The 17,333-nt window shown below is 48.4% G+C and overlaps 1 long non-coding RNA gene across 1 annotated transcript; it reads left to right on the top strand.

The window, feature by feature from the left end:
* The first annotated feature begins 15,458 nt into the window (after positions 1-15,458).
* Positions 15,459-17,050, top strand: LOC121233467. The gene is made up of 2 exons (XR_005932940.1): positions 15,459-15,649; positions 15,907-17,050. It is a non-coding gene; the product is annotated as an uncharacterized LOC121233467 (long non-coding RNA).
* Positions 17,051-17,333: the final 283 nt, after the last annotated feature.

The following is a 17,333-nucleotide window of genomic DNA, read 5'->3' as shown; positions in this document are numbered from 1 at the left end:
TTGCATCAGAAGCAGATATGCCACTCACTGAAGCCTTACAGCATCTCAGATATTTAAGTATATATTAGAAAACAAGCAAAAAATCTTTGTCAGAATATTACAATATCCATGTGGGTGTTTTGTTTTAAGTCCCAGCTCTGAGAATTAAGCAGTAAATGAAAAATTGAAGTGTTGCTTTTTAAAAAGGAATTCTTTATATGTAGTTTGGCAAGATCACGCTCATGAATTCTAAGAAGTTGTGAGGTTGACTGTACTACTTTGACTGAATACTCTTTGCTTTAACCGGTAACTCCTTAACCCAAAATGAGTAACAACTTCCTCCAAGGGAGCTAGCTGTAATTCAACTCGTTGTAGCCACTTGTCAGAAATACATCCCAGCTACAACTTTTATTCATTAGCACTTAGATTTACATATCCAGTACTTTTTTGGGGGGGAAAAATTGTGCTGGATTTTCAGACAAGCTTCTAGAGGGACTTTGTCTTCACTGATGTGGAGAGATCAGTAACCAAGAATTTAATGGAGATGTCTGTCCCTAGCAGCTAACTCGGGGATCAGGACTGAAGTATTTCAGCAGAAGGAGGAGCCAAAGTTGATATTCACTCTGCAGGTTTTGCTTTGTGCATAAAGAGGACTTTGTTCTTAGATAGCTGGTCTCGTCACATCCCACTGTAATTTCACTATGTGACATAATGCAGATAAAACTTTAGTAATTATTATTAGTTCCCTGGCAGTTAATGTTATACACTCCCAAGCTAAGAAGTGGCAGGCAGAGTCCAAAAGCCATGTTGAATTGCTGGGTTTCTGAGCTGTGGTGTGTAGGTCATTCTGAAATAATGCGTGGCTTGTTGCAAGCATGATGCCTGGCAAAAAGAACTCGGCTTGACATTTCAGCCAAGCGACCTGGTGGCTTACCTTTCACTGCAGCATTGCAGCAGCACTTTGCAGTGCTCCTCACATTTGAAAGCATTGGTTTCGTTCCAGTACATCTGCTGGCTTGCTCTTTCCACAGCAGAATGCATGTAGACACAGGGCAGTCTGGGTACTGGCACATTTATTTACAAGAATTAATCTAGTTATCAATTTTTAAAGTTCATAGGATGTGGACAAATACTGATTGGCTTACTCGGGTTTTGAAGTTTCCTCCTCCCCAAATTGCAACAGTCTATGAATGACCATTTTCATGTCCGTTGCCCTCTGTCCTTGGTACGTAGGGAGGGTAGGAAGGTGCACAACATCACATCTGTACTCCTACATCTCAGCCAAGATTTTGTCAGCATACCGGGACTGATCTCTGCTGGGCAATGAAGTCAAATGAGATTGAAAAAATGATGCCCTTTACCAAGGGTCGGGGTGTGTAGGGTTGGCGTGTTACCTGGAGTAGAGCTGCAGCCGAGGGACAGAGGGAGACAGAGGTGGGCAGCACGGTCGGGTGAGTTGGGCATCAGACCCAGGCTGCCTCTAGCAGGCAGGGCGGGTGTGTGCTGCAATGTGCGCTGTCTTCAGGTGCCGTGACTAGAGGACACTGTCCCTCTTACCGTACACAGCCATTTCTTTCCCTCGCAGGCTGAACATAGCCATCACCCCCAGTCTTGCCTTGGTGAAGAAGAAGGGCTCGCTCTGGGTCCAGGGACTCGGAAGCACTTCTGCTCCCAGCACTGCAGATATAGGCTTTGGAACAAACTCTTAAGTGGACAAATAGTCTGGGCCTGAACCCAAACTTCTGCTTCAGGCATTTCAACTCTGCAATCACTGTTGAATGCCATAATTTGGAATCTTGTTGTGAAACATCCTGAGGTCTGTGTCTGCAAGGCATTCAGGATTCCCCCTGCCTCTGCACTGTCTCTTACCATGTCAGAAGACTTGCTCCAGCTTCCTGTGAGGCTGAAATGTTCAGAGCCATCACACCGACTAACGCTGGGTAGCGTGGATACGCTGCCTGCAACAGGAATGGATCCAGCGATGTGGTACAAGAGTAGAGAGGAAATCCTGAGCGCGTTGGGACAGGGATCCCTTGAGGAAGCCCAGCTGTCGGCGGCTGCTGTTGTGCAGCCTCCCTTCTGGAATGTCCCCTTTCATCCCAGCCCTTGTCCTCCACTTGAACCTTCAGAAATCCCGAGCAGTCGATAAGCTCTCTCCTCTTACAGGCATTCAGATGGTCTGAATTAAAAACCAGCAGCTGCTGCCTGCTGTGTTGCACTTCCACGCCGTTTCTGCAAAGTGGCCATCCCCCCTGCTTTGCAAGAACGTCGGCATAGCTCCATGTTCATATCTCCTCCCAGCCCCACCGGGAGCTGCAGTAGTGATGGGGAGCTGCCGCACTGTGTATCTTCTTAACAGATTTCTCTACTCGGCTGCTACGTCCCGGTCCCCCACCCAGGTTCTTGTACTGCTCCAGGCTGTCATCCTGCCCAAACACCTCTTACACCCACCCTGGGAACTCCGCTAGCTCCTTTCGGTGCTGCTCTAGCACAAATTAACAAAATGACTACGTGCAATTCTAATGCAAGCTACTGGTTTTCTCAGATTGCAAATGTGATAAAATGTTGGAAATATTCACGTTTTCTTCTATTTCTCATATATGGTGGGAAGGGCTACCGAGAAAAAGAAAAACAGAAAAGCAAAGGCAGTCAACCACAGTCCAGCAAGAGACATCTCATCTCCAGTGCTTTATTCAGTTTTTACTCTGGGTGTCCTCTCCCTCTCCTGATGTCCCCAGCCTCCCACCCAGCTCCTCAATCCAGTGTCACCTCTGCTGGCATCCATGCTCTCCCTCACAACTCTGCTGATCTCCTACTTTCAAAGTCTTCCATCCATCCATCCCTTTTTTCCCAGTGAAAACCTGGCCTGTAGATAAGATAACCCTCACAGACCTCAGAGCTTTAACTCTCTCTTTGTGATGCTTTTCATTTTTAACTTCCCAGGAGAAGGACAATCTTGGTGGAGGAAGTCCAGCTTGGTATGGTCCTCATCCCTACTGTCATGTGTGAAGAGAAATGGAGAGAAATATGTTCAGGGTTCCTTCCGCATGGCTTGTCTGCAGGGGTGAGCAGGCACAACCACAGGGTGAATAACCAGGGCCCAGAGCTGGGCATGAAACAAGGTACAGGCATGTCCAAAGTCATTGCATCTACAAGACCGTACAAGAAGAAGATATTCCTCCTCCTGAAACAAAATACCTAAAAAGGAGAAAGATTTCTTTCACTGGGCTTGACAGCTAGATGGGGGGGGGAAGGGTCACTAGCTAAATATTTACAGACAGATCAATCAGGGTTTATTGTAGGCAGGCAAACCGCAGCTAATATTAGGACCTGGCAAAACACACAAAAAACAACACCCAGAGTATCTTTGCTTTCCTAACACAGAAAGTGCCCTTTACAAAATAAACTGAGAGCATACAGGCACCATTTATGTGTGCTGATAAATGCAGAACCTGTGGTTTTGCTGTCTGTGAGGGTCCTTTAGCTTCTGTGCCAGTAAATGGGACTTCTTCAATGTACCCAGCAGGAGGAAACAGGCAATGCCTCTTGCCTCTGATCTTTGCTCCAGCCTTGGAAATTCTGGTAGCAACAATTAGGCAGAATCCTCGTTAGACAGACCACAGGATGGAGCAGAGGGACAACACAAAGTAGGTCTTTATGCAGATCCCACACTTTCTTCCTTAAAGCAATAGTGCTCCAGCAAAAGCAGCTGGCTCAGTCTTTGCTTATGAAATTGATTACAATAAATCAAAAGTGTCAGGGACTGGAATTTCTGATGAAATTAAACCAGACTGTAAATGGAAATGGGCTAAAAATTCAATCAGACATTTCTTATTCATTTTACAGAAAAATGCATGCGATGCTTTAAAGTTAATTATGTATTAATCTGTTGCAAAATAACAAAAGCCCTTAAAGCATGCTGTGGGACAGAGATTTTGTCTTCAGGTATGATCCATCCACTAGATAAAAAGAGAATTCCCACCCGCTAAATGGCAAAGACAACCATCAAGCCATCTCCCCATGCTTCCTCCTCCAGGACTGCCTGCCCCACACTTGAGATCCCGCAGCCTCTCAGCTATGTGTGGGGCAGCAGCAGAGCACAGTGAGAGCTGTGACACCCCAGTGCCTCGGGTTCCTGCATTGAGGCCAGCGGCTCAAAATCCTGCAGCGCAGCCTTGCTGCCTCTGCCAGGGAGAGAGGTAGCACAGGGCATGGTCTGGCTTGCTCGGCCCCTGCGGATCAGGCTGTCCAGCACTGTTTCACCTGGCACTGTGAGTCCCAGAGCAGCAGACATAGCTCTGCTACACTGGAGCCAAGCAATTTGCAACCGCACATGCTCCCAGCTTCGGCAGGAGCCAGAGTTTCTCTCTCCACAAGTGACTGTCTCCCATATATCCCGTGTATCTCCCTGGAAACATTCAAGGTCAGGTTGGACGGAGCTCTGAGCAACCTGATGTAGTTGAAGATGTCCCTGCTCATTACAGGGGGGTTGGACTAGATGACTGTGGTGGGTTGACCCTGGTTGGATGCCCAGGTGCCCACCAAAGCCGCTCTATCACTCCTCTCCTCAGCTGGACGGGGGAGAGAAAATATAATGAAAGGCTCGTGGGTCAAGATAAGGACAGGGAGAGATCACTCAACAATTACTGTCATGGGCAAAACAGTCTCGACTTGGGGAAATTAATTTAATTTATTACCAATCAAATCAGAGTAGGATAATGAGAAAATAAAAACTAAATCTTAAAACACTTTCCCGCCACCCCTCCCTCCGTCCTGGCTCAACTCCACTCCCAAATTCTCTACCTCCTCCCCTCCAGCAGCACAGGGGGATGGGGAATGGGGGTTGGGGTTATTTCATCACACATTGTCTCTGCCGCTCCTTCCTCCTCATGGGGAGGACTCCTCACTCTTCCCCTGCTCCACTGTGGGGTCCTTCCCATGGGAGACAGTCCTCCACGAACTTCTCTGATGTGGGTCCTTCCCACGGGCTGCAGTTCTTCACGAACTGCTCCAGCATGGGTCCCTTCCACGGTGTGCAGTCCTTCAGGCACAGACTGCTCCAGCGTGGGTCCCCCGTGGGGTCACAAGTCCTGCCAGAAAACCTGCTCCAGCGTGGGCTCCTCTCTCCACGGGGCCACAGGTCCTGCCGGGATCCTGCTCCAGCATGGGCTTCTCACAGGGTCACAGCCTCCTTCGGGCATCCCCCTGCTCCGGCGTGGGGTCCTCCCGGGGCTGCAGGTGGAGATCTGCTCCACCGTGGACCTCCCTGGGCTGCAGGGGGACAGCCTGCCTCACCAGGGTCTTCACCACGGGCTGCAGGGGAATCTCTGCTCCGGCGCCTGGAGCATCTCCTCCCCCTCCTTCTTCACTGACCTGGGGGTCTGTAGGATTGTTTCTCTCACATATTCTCACTGTTCTCTCTCCCACTTCTGTTCCATAGGTTTTTCCCCCCGCTTCTTAAATCTGTTATCGCAGAGGCACTACCACCGTCGCTGATGGGCTCGGCCTTGGCCAGCGGCGGGTCCATCTTGGAGCCAGCTGGCATTGGCTCTGTTGGACATGGGGGAAGCTTCTAGCAGCTCTCACAGAAACTACCCCTGTAGCCTCCCACTACCAAAACCTTGCCAGGCAAACCCAATACAGTGACTTCCTCTAAAGGTCCCTTTCAACCGAAACTAGTCTATGATTGTATGATTCTATGATATAACCCAAGCACGTTTCAGCACAGTCAGTACCTGCGAGGTGGGTGCAGTGTCTCAGCCTTTGCAAACCTTTTAAGTTCCTCCACTTGCTCTTTGGAGCACTGCTCAACACGTGCCTAACCATTCTTTTCTTGATGTTAATAGTGCAGGTTAGAGTTGGTGGCGAGATCAAAATGTGTTTGCTGCAAGATTGCACCAGAGAGGTGGTTCCATGACCTGTCGCTTTTCCCAGAGGAAGCTCAGGGCTGGTGGTGCCTGCGGAGACCAGCCTAAAGGGTTAAAGCTACAGCGTTCCAGCCCACACCAAACACCCGGCCTCTAGACTTTAACCAAAGTAGCAGTTTTTGGTTTCCCACAGCGCATAAACACAGATGAAGCCGCACATTACTGTCTGTCGCTGGGTTTTGCAGAGCCGAGGTGCTTGTGTTCGTGGGGCGTGCTATTCACTCGAGGAATCTAGTAGCAAGAGCAACGAAACAGTAATGGGTTTGAAAAACACAAGAAACCCCGTGGTGAATCTGCTGGATCTCCACACAAACAAATTCACACTCTTCAGAAGACATAGTATTAGCTCTAGGGCTAAACCAACCCATTCCCACACTGTTTCTGTTGTCCTAAACCCATGTCCTTCTGATTAGATTAACGTCTCCTCCCCAGAGAGTTCTTTTGTCATAAAAATGGTTCCCCATAGGGCCGTCTGTCATCTTGAGGCTGTCTGAATTTGTTGGTCACTTAATAAATTGAGAAATGAGTCAGCTCATTACAAATCAGAAGCCTTCGAGTAGTCCTAGACACTTGATATTGCCACACAGGTTTTTTGGGAGTCCTTTTTCCAACACCAATATTGGAAAAGAGAGTGAAGCCCTCACAGTGAACATTGCTGGTCTGTAGTGCAGAGAAGTGAAGCAGTACTGCTAGATTAAACTCCCTCAATCTTGGTGAAAGGGCCCAGGATTTTTCCATGCAATTCTCCAGGCAAAGTTTGGGAGCAGCATTTGTATTTGATTCATTCCTGTTATAAGCTGGACTTACTTACAAAGATTCACGCTGAGATTTAGGGAACCTCTCTGTTTGGAGGTCACCATAACTTCAAATTTTCCATCCAGTCCTTTGCAGTGTTTGAGGTGACATATCTACTGGGTGCAAAATCCTACTGTGCAGGCAAGGAGGGGAACACAAACTCCTGCTGGGGTCTGGCTGATAGAGCTGGTCCTTTTCTGCCAGATGTGTACTTTTCTGTTGATCAAATCAGAAGGAAGTTTTGGAGGAAAAGGAAATGGAGTCAAAAAGAGCTTTCCGGCCAGCAGCACACATGTGGCTCAAGCTCCCTCCTCATCTCTAGCTGAGTTCCTGTCCCTACACTGTTTGGGTATAGAAAGGCAGGTTGTTCTTGGAGGTGGTCTCAGGACCATGAAAGAGGCCAGGGTATGTTTGGTAATGAACTTCTATTACTGTCAGATGCTTAAACCAGCTTGAGCCTGACCCTTGAATATAATCAGAAGGGACCTATCCAGACCTGCTCACAGGGTTATTGGAACAAGGGTGCAGGTCTTGTGCTGCCACTGCAAAAAACAAATTGGGAAGGGTTCAAAAAGACTTCAAAAACAGTGTTTGGAGGTGGGACAAACCTACCTAAGAGACTAAAGCAACACTACATTGAGTTTGTTTAACTAGGAAAATGTTAAGGCGTGACTCAGTCACAGTCTCCAATGAAGATTCTGATGTTAGAGGATATTTATTTTAACAAATAAAAGAATAACAAGTGCCAACAGCCAGGAGGAGAAAGGAGGCAAATTCAGGCTAGCATGAAGCGCAGGAAAGGCTTGTTGGATCCACTTTAACAGTTCTCCAACAGTGAAGTCCTGAAATCAAATCAAGTGTCTGTCTAAGCTGCAGGTTTGACCATCTCCTGCAGTAATTCCTGCATTAAAATAAATGGGTCTTGCCACAACGTGGAACTCCAGCAAAAGATAAACTAATCATTACATCCTATCCCTGCCTTGTGTCATGTTACACTGTAAATGATTTGACTCAGAGACAAGCTCTTTGTTTTGGCTCATATAACACCAGATGCAAAAAGAGCCCTATTCATCAACAGGATCCCAAGATGCTCTTGCAGCAGACATCACGGGGAAAAGTTGTTGCATTGCCAACTTTAGATGGGAACCTAATTCTGTTCTCCATATACGCAGGCTTAGACGTGTCTCAACCGGCCAAAGAAGTAGTATAGATAAAAGCAACAACTCTCGTATTAGATAGAAAGCCGCTTCTACCCCGTGAAGATAAGAAATAGGTTCTTCTTTTTTAACATAAATGCACAACTTTTTAAAGTTGCTTCTAAAAAAAGAGAAACCAATGTCTGCCTTAAGAAAAAGAGGTCTAAGGAGAATATAATGCATCTTTCATCCCCTCCTACACACAGGACACTCATTCCCCCCCCCGCCACATGCATTCTCAGACTTCTAGGTAAAGCAACCTGTGCTGCCAGCCAGGACAGGGCTGTATCACCTGGAGCCACACATCTTCTCTCCCATTCCTTGAGCAGAAAGCAGCATTTCTCTGCCTGTTTCACCAAAGGGCTGCAGGGGCTATTTTAAAAAATCCAAAGATCACTTTTGCAGGTGATGCCATTTTTAGGACTGGTCCCTCTGCTCCTGGGCTTTGGGAACAGCATCTCTGTTATCGGCTCTGTATTTGTCCATTTAACAGTGCAGAGTCCACCATGCACGTGCAAACGAGCAACAGCCAGCGGGATGTATTCTCCTGCCCATCACAAATGCAGCATCACTCACCTGGATTTGTTCAGTCCACGAGCTGGTCTGGGAGGTGGACACTTGAATCGCGTGGGCTGCGACTGTCCCAGCCTGCATGCATATGGTACAAGGACTTGTTCCAAGGTTGCCTTGAGTTTTTCTTGGAGAACTGTAGAGGATTTACCTTTCAGGAAAAGTGTAAGGAAGCTTTGGGCAGGATGGTGCTGGAAAATCAGACAAGCTTCTGAGCTGTGCTCACTCCAGCTTTCAACCATAGGTCTGCTGGGGCAGGCAGGGTTAATTCAACTATTGCAGGGTTCATTTTGTGGCCTGGATTATTGACTTTCTGGACACTGCAATGGCTCCAGGCTGGGGCAGAGAGGGGGTGAATGATGGCAGATGGCTGGCCAGGCCATCCTTCCCCATGCTGCCACTTTACATCTCAAGCAGGTGAGGACAAACCCATGCAATACCCCTGGGGAGCTGCAGGCAGAGATGGATGGGAGGTTGCCCCCCAGTTCGTGTTCTTGGCTGTTAAAAATAAAACGTTCCATTAATGAAGCAGATTGAAGATCCATCTGGCAAAGCACCTTGTCACCAACTGGCGTCAGAGCGAGGACCTTCCAGCAGTGCCTTCTGGAGTGAAGGATGGGTTTGTTACAGCCGCTCTACGTGTAACACCCGGTACTGCTGTGCCGGGCAGAAAACCCTAAGCAGCTAACAGGCTACAGGGGAAGGAGCCCAAGGACAGGCCCTTTCCCAGAAAACCCTCCTGGTTTCCAGCAATCTGCAGCTTCGGGAGTTTCTGAACTGGATGTTGTCTCTGGACTGGTGCTTATCAGCCCCCGTGGGAGCTTCCACTTTTGGAGACAAGCGTGAGGAGGAGACTGAAAGGTCTCCGTGACCCTCACTGGGGTGTCCTCCAGCGTCACTGCTCACACCAGCCGCTCTTGGTGGTTTCCTCTCTGCAGGAATTAATAATAATGCTGCAGAGAGGAATTATTGAATTATTATTAAATATATAAATAAGTATCAATAATATACTGTTTACTATTATTAACTGTTAATAATATTAAATATATAGTTATTAAATATAATTATTAAACAGCACTTGCATGTTTTCACTGGTGCAGCAGGGTCACCCGGCCCTGAGGGGAGTGCCAGGAGGGGAGGCCAGGCTGGTCACGGTCCCGCCGCCTGCCCCTTCCCAGCGTCGGTGTGTGCCTGAAAAACAAGCAAACCCAACCAGCGCTCAGGTCTCTTCCAAAAACAATTACATCATGTTGAAGCCATCAAGCATGTGATTTCCCAGCCCTGAAACTGAAAGGAGCCTCTCTCCAGGAGAGGGAGAGAAGCTGTGCGAGAGCTAGCTGGGATTCAAGAGGAAAGGCTTCATCTGCTCTCCAAGGAGGTTGAGTTCAAGCAGGACCCCTGCCACAGGAGATGGGACTGCTGCTCTGGACCTCCGAAGCACCATGCAGGAGGACAGGCTGCAGCCTTCGGAGAAGGAAAACCCTTCAAACTTTTGATCTGTCTTTAGATTTTGAGCACGTTTCTTGGGAAATTGGCTTATTTCTCTCGGAGCCATGAAAGTATTGATGTGTGTTTCCAAAGAGGGAGTTTGAATCGGAGCAGAGTGGGTACACCTGCCTGGTTTAGTGCATTAAGGCAAGAGGATGCAAGGACATCTTGGCTTGCTTAATCTCATACACAATGTAGAATATAGCACCTGGTTCCTATGGCCATACAGGGCAAATAACGCTGCTGAGTCCCACGGCAGCAGGATGAGGCTTTCTTCTGCATCCAGGTTCTCGCCAGCACCTCCGTTCCTTGTCCCGTTTCCCTGCAGCCTCGTGATTAAGGGCAGGGAAGCGCAGGGGGTGGGGGAGCAGCTCTGCGCAGGCATTGAGTGCCTGGCCTGACTCAGGTCCCACGTGGACATCTCACAAGGATCCCCTTTGATCTGTGCACAGCGAGGAGGCTGCAGAAACAAGGACAGAGGCCACAAACGCTGCAGAATAACTAATCCGAGTGAGGAAACCTACTGGGAGCTGTTGTCTGAGACAAATCCTGGTCTCGGGAGACTCAGGTGTGCTTCCCCAGCTGGGACAGGCAAGTTTGCAACTCGCAGAGCCCGGCTGGGAGCAAGGTTTCCTGAAACCTTCAAGTTTCTCTTTCCTGAAAGCTCATTTCTGCAGATTAGCAGATGTCTTTGTTGAAACCCTGGGTACCTGCCAAGGATTACTGTAAACACTTGGCAAGGTGCAGCCCCTTGGCACCGACGCTGGGTGTTGGAGCGGGGAGCTGCAGTTCACCTCGCCGAGTGGCAGTTTTGATGTTCACACTCAGAAATAAGCTGTTAACTGGAAACACCCCTGGCAGGGGGAATGCAGCAAAAACTTGCATCCCTGAAACACCAGGTATATTTTGGTTTTCTCACCATTCTTACCAAGGAGGGGTAAAGGGGTTACTTGCCCATTTACTGGGAACGGAGACGGCTGTTCCCAGACCTGTGAAGTCCCATGCAGTTGGGCACAGTCCCACACGATGGCCAGCGTAAAGACAGCATCTGCGTGGTGCCAGGAGTCAAAACCAAGAAAAGACCATGATAGAAATTGCTATATGATGTAGGGTCTGATACAGACCTGAGTGGCTGTGGCCAAGAGTTACTGCCATGGTACTGGGAACAGCTCACGCTACAGAGCATCAGGAGAGTGCTACGAGAGAAAACTTAACGGATGCCTTTGCTGTCACTTGGTAAGGATCTTGCGTGCTTGCAGCCACACTGGGACTAAGTGGGAGCGCAAGAGGACTCCTTCACTTAGGGATGGAGTAAAGACCTGTGCAATGTATTTGTCCACATGTCATCACTGGAGGACGCTGCGCTTTCAGGCATGATGCCTGCAGGAGCATCATGTTCAGCTGTGACTCCTGAATACCAAAGGCCACACGTAAACCCAGTGTTTCAACCTGGAAGAACTGACTGTGAAGAAGACATCTGGGTGATGCAGGGCCCTGAATTAACTCATATTTGAAGAAAAACATTTTATAGAAAAGGTATGCAACCCTATTTCAGACTGTCAGTGACTGAGCCTGCCAATACCTTAATGAGTGGCTCCAGCAATTAATTACCTCCCCTGTTAAAAATGTGTGCTGTGTTTCCAGTTTCAATATGCCTCGGTTGGCCAACAGCGCTGGCTTGCATTTTTCTTTTCACTGCCAGACAGAAGAACCCTCCAGTGTCAAACTTCTGTTCCCCCATGGCAACTGCCAGAGATCGAGTCTTTCCTGAGCTGTGGGTAGCACCACGAGTGTGGGATCCCAGTCCCACTCCAGATTTCCCAACCTGCTGATGCAAGCTCCCAGGCTGCCTGTGGTCCCTCATCCCACTTTCTGGATCCCAATTTCCCCATCCTATGTCACATTTACACAGTAACCCCGCATCCTATACATAGCACCTGTGTGCAGTTCTGGGCCCCACCGTTGAAGAAGGATGCTCAGGTCCTTGAATGGGTCCAGAGGAGAGCAACCAAGCTGGTGAAGGGCTGGCAGGCATGTCCTGTGAGGAGCGGCTGAGGGCTCTGGTCTTGTCTCGTTTGGAGAAAAGGAGGCTGAGGGGTGACCTCATGGCTCTGTACAGCTCCCTGGGGAGGGGACGTGGAGAGGGAGGTGCTGAGCTCTTCTCCCTGGGATCCGGTGATAGGACGCCTGGGAATGGTTCAAAGCTGCACCAGGGAGGTTTACACTGGACATTAGGAAGCATTTCTTTACCGAGAGGGTGCTCAAACCCTGGAACAGGCTTCCTCGAGAGGTGGTCGATGTCCCGAGCCTGTCAGAGTTTAAGAGGCATTTGGACAATGCCCTTAACAACATGCTTTACCTTGGTCAGCCCTGAAGTGGTCAGGCAGGTGGACGAGATGACCATTGTAGGTCCCTTCCAACTGAAATATTCTATTCTACTCTATATAGCCTTCATTTCTGAGCTACACAAACACATATATGACCCTCTTAAACACTTTCTCTTCATTTGCAGCCAGGTCCCTAAGTGACGGAGGTGGCACCGGCCCCATTTACAACCTCCGGCTGCTGTGTAGCACAGATCCAAACACAGATCCCTGGCATCCCCATCCCCATCCCATCCCCAGATGCCCTTATTCCTGGCCCTGGCCCAGGCCGCAGCCCCCTTGCTCGGAGCCGGGCTGGGTGTGCAGGGGCTGGAGGGGGATGCTGCTGGCAGGAGCACAGCCTGGGGTCACAACTGAGTGGCTCTATCTAGTGCTTCTCCTCAGCCCGGTGGGACAGTGAGACCCCGGCCCCAGCTCAGTGTCAGGATGGGGTGGCCAAGCTGAGGACCCGGGTCAGGTCAGGACATGTTCAGCAACTCAGCTCCTGGGTGTCATCCCCTTGAAAGGTCTGAGTTCAGCTATCCATGATTTATATCCCTGCAGGCATCATGGGGTGGCAGAGCGAGCTGGTGCTGAGGAAGAGGCTGCGTAAACTTCTTCTGACTCTTTTAGTGAGGATGAAGGCTACCAATCATGCGACATGCTCTCCTGGCCTCCCTGAATATAGGAGAGTGTAAGGAGGAGAGACCAGAGCCCTGGGGAGCAGTGGAGAGGTCTGGGCCTTTTCTGGTTGTTGCTGTGTGGTGGTACCAGGAGAAAGGAGACGGGAGGAAGAAAGAAGAGCGGGGAGAAGCTTACTGTGCATTTTATATTGGGAGCTAATGACTTCCTAAGCACTTTGGGTGGCCTTGCTCTGATCAGAGTATGGTTGTAGGATAAGAGCAGGTCCCCCAGTAGAAGGCAGTCAACGGGGATAGGGGCACTGGGAAGCAGATGCCTGTAGCAGGACTGAGGGCAGTTTAGCGTCAGCTGCCCGTCTTGCCTCTCCTGCCCACACAGCTTAACAGTTGCCAACCCTGTAACCCCAAACAGAAGTGGGAGTTGTGGTGGGGAGACTGTAGGAGTCGCTGGCTGAGGGATGGTAGGACTCATTCACTGAATGCTCACATGGTTCTGGCTTTTTTTGGAGCACAGCAGCCCTTTACCCTCTTCTTGACTCCTACTACCTTAAACGTTTTCCTCCTGCTCTTCCCTAGAGCTTCCTGCAGAGAAAATATCTTTGTTAATGATCTGGATGATGGGGCACAGTGTTTACCTAGGACACAAAACTGGGCGAGTGGCTGATAACACCAGAGGGTCATGCTGCCATCCAGAGGGACCTGGAGAAATGGGCCGGCGGGAACTTCATGCAGTTCAATGTCGCTTTTCTCTTTTGCTTTCCCTCTGGTCCACGGGTTCTTCTAGGTCAAACTCACCATCCCTGCATCCTTTCTGTACCACACTTTACGTCCTTGCTTTATCTTATGACAGCAAGCTCTGGCTGCCTCACTCATGCGCACGGAGACATCAAGGAGGTGGGCAGGTGGGCCTGGGGAGGCTGAGCCCAGCTCCCTCTCAAAGGGGCTCGCTGTGACTTGGGCTAACAACATGCCCTCAATCATTTCACTTCTTTAAATCCGCAAAACTCTTCTCTGTCCGAGCCCGTCACAGATTTGCTGATCACAAATTCTGGTAGCCAGAAGTCAAGTCAGACAAGTCCGGAGCTCCAGGGTCCAAGGAAAACTCTTTCATGCTGACCTAGTTGGAAACCACCGAGGTGGACAGCCAGGACCTCTCTTGGGCTGTTGTATTTCTTGTGAGTCTCTGCTAAGCTACACCCAGCTCTAGTCCTTGATTTGGGGGTGGGTTTTTTTGGTTCTCCCACATAGCCATTCATAGCTTTCCCAGGAACTGGAGCACAGAGGAACGGAAGGTCGTTGCTAGCAGACTCTGCTGCACTTGGCCATGTTTGACTCATCTCTGGGACTATTCTCCCACAGCCAGGAGAGCTCCAGGCTGGCGGCTGCTGTGCTTGCAGTAGTTGGGAGAAAGCTTGTTAACAGTTACAACACATTTTTTAATGACTGGTTGGGAAAGTTCATGCCCTCAGGAGTCCTTTTGCTAGAGTGGCACAATGTTTGATGATGAATGGATGATTGTCATATTGAGTTATGGTGATACCATGCAGCTGAAGTCACTCTGCCAATTTTTTTAAGATACAAGGATTTTAAAGATTTTGAGATAAAGGGAAATACCTATGCAGATTTTTGACATTCTTTTGGCATTGGGAGCCCAGGTATCTATGAGAGATCTTCCTAGGCATTTCACTGCATCTTAGATATCTGGAAACCTGCCCCTTAAACTAGAATTCCCACTTGGAAACTGTGTCCCATTGCAGCTGGGTTAAGAATAGAATAGAATAGAATAGAATAGAATAGAATAGAATAGAACAGAATAACTTCCAGGAAGAAAGCAATATAGGGAGATTGTAATTAGCCTTCAAAGCCTTTTTTTTTTTCTAGGTAAATTGGGAGCTGCTTTTTTTTTTTTTATGGTCAGGATAAGCAGCATTGTATCAGGGAACTGTGGTGTGGTCTGGGCACCTCCCTTCACCAAGAGGAGGGCAGAGAAAGTGGCTGCTGCTGTGGGTGAAGGCGCTCCGTTTTATTGCTTGAGACATCTGCAGGAAGCGAGAGAGCGGATGGATGAAGAAGACCCAAGATATCACCTATTTTCACAAAAGCAACCAAGTTCAGGATCTTTTAGGTCACATCAGTAGGGACAAGAAATTCTGATGGAGCTGGACATTTATTTGGTGCAACCCTTTTGGTTTCTAAAGACTGGACAAAGGCGGTTGGTCCTTCCAAGGCTCCTGCTTTGCTGCCTTTGCTTGCCGTACTGCTGGCTTCTCTCCTAGCCCCGCGCTTTTGCAATGCTCACACAATGACAGGTGAGTTTGCAATCTTTCAGCAGATCCCACAGCAGGGTTTCCTCACCTCCAAGGACTGGGGACTTGCTCCTTCCTTACTATGACTGGTCCTGAAAAACCTTCCTTTTTTTGCTAGCAGGAAGGATTAGCAGAAATCTAGAAAACATGATCTGTGAGGGAAGAGTGAGAGAATTGTGTTGTTTCGTCCAGAAAAGCAAAGCCTGGGGGAAGACGAGACAGCTATGGACTGACTGACCTCCAGACTCTCCTGCAGCAGCTGTGTTTCCTGCACTGCTGTGATAACCGTCCTCCAATAAATAAAAGGCTTCCATGAAGAAGAAGGGAAAAAACTCTTCTCTGTGTCTGCCTGGAGAGGATGAGAAATCATGGGATGAAGCTGCGGTAAGAGAGCTTTAGTTAAGACATTTGGGGACTGGCTAAATGTAAATACAGCAATGTGCCAGAGCAGATTGTCTGATGTCAGATCTCCATTAGTGGAAGTTTCTGGGGGGGAAAAGGAAAAAACACATATTAGACAAAAATCCATCAGGAAGGGCTTAAACTGTGCTTATCCTGCTTTGGAACAGGGGGATTAGGCAATCCACCAAGGCACCCCTCCAGCTCTGTTTTCTCTGCTTCTCTACTTCTGTTTTCAACAGCCTCGCAGCTCCAGGCAGTCATTTAACTGCAGTCAGCCTTCAACCAGATCCTCCTCTCCAAGAGCAGATTTTTGGATGAGATGTTCACTCCCATCAAGGTGACAATCCAGCTGCCTTGCTGCAGGGGAAGCAGTGCTATGCCGTCCTGCCTCGGGCCCGTGCTGGAGTGGGGGAAGGATGGAGAACTGCCCTGGGAACATCATGGAGCTGGCTGAGCTTTGTCAAAGACCTCCAGACTCCAAAAAGCTTTTTTTTTTTTTTCGAAAGAGTTTTAATGAAAACGATTTGGACGTCTTACAATGGGGTATCAGGGTAACTAACCCCAACAACACTGTGCTGTGAAGTCAGAGTACAGAAGCTTGGGGTTTCAATGGTCAGCCTGGGTTTCCATCACTTCTGTGCTTGTAAGGGCTGGTTCAGGCTCACCACTGCATCTCTGGGCAAGAAGGGATGACATTTTTGTCCAGGCTGCTTCAAAATCAGCCACAGTCATAACTGGTGAACATCTCAAGCTGTTCCCCTTCTGTTCAGATGAGTCTGGTGGTTTTGGCTGGATTCCCACCTCTTGTTACCTTGGGTAATCACAAGCATATATGTAGCTATGAAGTGGCTCATAGCGAAGTTTTTGCTATGGGGCAAGTTCCTTCCGCTCCAAGAAGGAGAAAACAAAAATGTTGGATGCTGCTGAGGGACGAGGCAGTCCCGTAACCTATCATATTGCCTCCGGGTCCTCTGGCTCCTCTACACTCTCCTCCCAGAAATAAAAACATCCTCAAGAGGATTCTCAGGAACAGGTTTGGGAAAGATTTCCCCTTATTAGAAGGAAAGGTGTTGTGGACTCTACTTTATCTGGTTTCTTTTACAGGATGTCTTGCTCTGTCGCACTCTGTCCTGAAAGGGTATGTTAATAATGTTCTTCCAGTATAAATCGCTACGTATTTGTGCAACAGTCAGGTTAGAGACTTGGGAAGTCTCATTTCTGTCTTCATAATGTTTCCTGGAAAACTCTATAAAAGAAAACACAGTATCCACTTTATATAATTACAAAAAGCCTGGGAACTCAATATTTAGTTTTGTTTACAGTTTAACATCCTCATCATTGGCTAGAGACCATAACATTGTTGTGTATATGATAGACTGGAAATTTTGATGTGATGAGTAATTTTATTTTCTACTTCCCTTTTTGATAAAATAGAGAAGAAGGAACGGCATACATTACCCACTCACAAATGGTTAATGCTGGGGAGGCCCATGGTAGCCATTTACCAACAGTGAAATTGTAGAAAGGAGGAAGGTGATGTGACTAATGAAATAGAAAAAGAAATATCAGAGGAAGCTAAGAAAGAAGAAATTAAATATCAATATAATTTATCAAAAGCAAAACTCATGCTTTTAAAGGGAGACCAGGCAGATGATTAGTTAACGCA

This window comes from Aquila chrysaetos, chromosome 8 (assembly GCF_900496995.4).
Source record: "Aquila chrysaetos chrysaetos chromosome 8, bAquChr1.4, whole genome shotgun sequence".
Taxonomy (NCBI): domain Eukaryota; kingdom Metazoa; phylum Chordata; class Aves; order Accipitriformes; family Accipitridae; genus Aquila; species Aquila chrysaetos.
The sequence above is the reverse complement of the archived record's forward strand: the minus strand, read 5'-3'. Positions and strand labels throughout refer to the sequence as shown.